The sequence below is a fragment of the Muntiacus reevesi genome, chromosome 2, assembly GCF_963930625.1.
Source record: "Muntiacus reevesi chromosome 2, mMunRee1.1, whole genome shotgun sequence".
Taxonomy (NCBI): Eukaryota; Metazoa; Chordata; class Mammalia; order Artiodactyla; family Cervidae; genus Muntiacus; species Muntiacus reevesi.
This window is the reverse complement of record NC_089250.1, coordinates 114,042,796-114,044,427: the sequence shown is the minus strand read 5'-3', so window position 1 is coordinate 114,044,427 and position 1,632 is coordinate 114,042,796. Positions and strand designations below refer to the sequence as shown.

General features: G+C 40.5%; 1 pseudogene; it reads right to left on the bottom strand.

Annotated features, from left to right (window-relative positions):
• Window positions 1-580: 580 nt before the first annotated feature.
• On the bottom strand, window positions 581-1,083 carry LOC136157227 (RNA-binding protein 3 pseudogene; annotated as a pseudogene).
• Window positions 1,084-1,632: the final 549 nt, after the last annotated feature.

Below are 1,632 nucleotides of genomic sequence, written 5' to 3'. Positions count from 1 at the left end.
ATGGCAACACACTCCAGTATTCTTGCCTGGAGAATTCCAAGCACAGAGGAGCCTGCCAGGCTACAGTCCATGGGGTCGCAAAGCATCCGAAACAACTGAGCGACTAATACTTCACTTCACATTTCAATCATGTCCTTGATTTCTTATAGTTAACAGTTGGAAATTATTTCCCAACCATGATTAAACATTGTGTACAGGTTTTTAAAAAATGTTCCTAGATGCACTTTATTAAAAACAATCTGTCTAGTTAAACTTTTTTTTTTTTTTTTTTTTGGTCAGAACCAGTAATACTGGGAGCCTGAACTGAAAAAGTGGTAAAGAAAGGAAAAAATTCCCAGACTATACAAATGTCTCAGAATTTTTCTTTAAATGGGAGAAAAATTTTTTAAAAACACATGGAGCTTTCTGAAAGGTCTTTAACAAGCTACCTTGGGAGCTCAATTGAAAAAAAGAGGTAGATGTACTAAAAACAGATGTTTCCGTGCAGCTCCAAAAATCTTTATAAATACAGCCATTTGGAAGGATGGTCCTGGATCAGAAGTTTTATTCCTTGTGTATCTACATGGGATGTGTATGCATCTCAGTTGTCATAATTGTCCTTGTTATTTCCTCCTAAATAGTGGTCATAACCACCCTGACTTCTGCCACCATAGTCTCTGGACCTTCCATGTCCATATCCATATCCTCCAGGTCAATTGTCATACCTGCCACTTCCAGAGTCCCAGTCCCCACCTCCTCTAGAGTAACTGTGACCACACCCACAGGCTCAAAGTCACCTCCTCTTGTTCCCCGGGGCCAACTTGCCCAAGTGGTCTACATAGATCTGACAATGATCAGAGACTTTTCATTCAAGGTTCTCATAGCATCTGAGGCACACTCTGGACTGTTGAAGGTGATGAAACCAAAACCCTGGGATAGCTGTGTCTTCCAGTCTTTGACAATGGCCTCCTCAGAAACAGGTCAGAAGCTGCTGAAATGATCCTCCAGAGCTTGCCTATCAGGGTTGAAGTTAAGTCCTCCCACAAAGAGCTTCCCTTCTTCAGAGGAGTTGGCAGTAAAATTGAGTTGTGGAAATGAAGACATAAAAAGGCCAAAAAGACAGCTACTGTGAAGGAGCCGAGAGACTGGGCTGTAATGATACTTTTTAATTCATCTACTGAAGGGAATCTTGGTTGATTCTAGCTTTTGGCAACTATGAATAAAGTTGCTATAAAACTTTGTGTGTAGATTTTTTGTGTGGATTTAGTTTTTCGACTCATTTAAGTGAGTACCAAGGAGCACCATCTCTGGATTGTATGGTAAATCTATGCTCAGCTTTGTAAGAAATTTCAAACTGTCTTCCAAAGTGGCTGTACCATTTTGCATTCCCACCAGCAATAAATAAGAGTTCCTGTCATTCCACATCTTCACCAGCATTTGGTATGATCAGGCTTTCAGATATTCTAATAGGTGTATAGTGAAAGAAAAATGAAAGTGAAGTCACTCAGTCATGTCCAACTCTTTGCAACCCCATGGACTGTAGCCTACCAGTTTCCTCCTTCCATGGGATTTTCCAGGCAAGAATACTGGAGTGGGTTGCCATTTCCTTCTCCAAGGTGTATAGTGGTATCTCACTATTTTAATTTGTAAGTC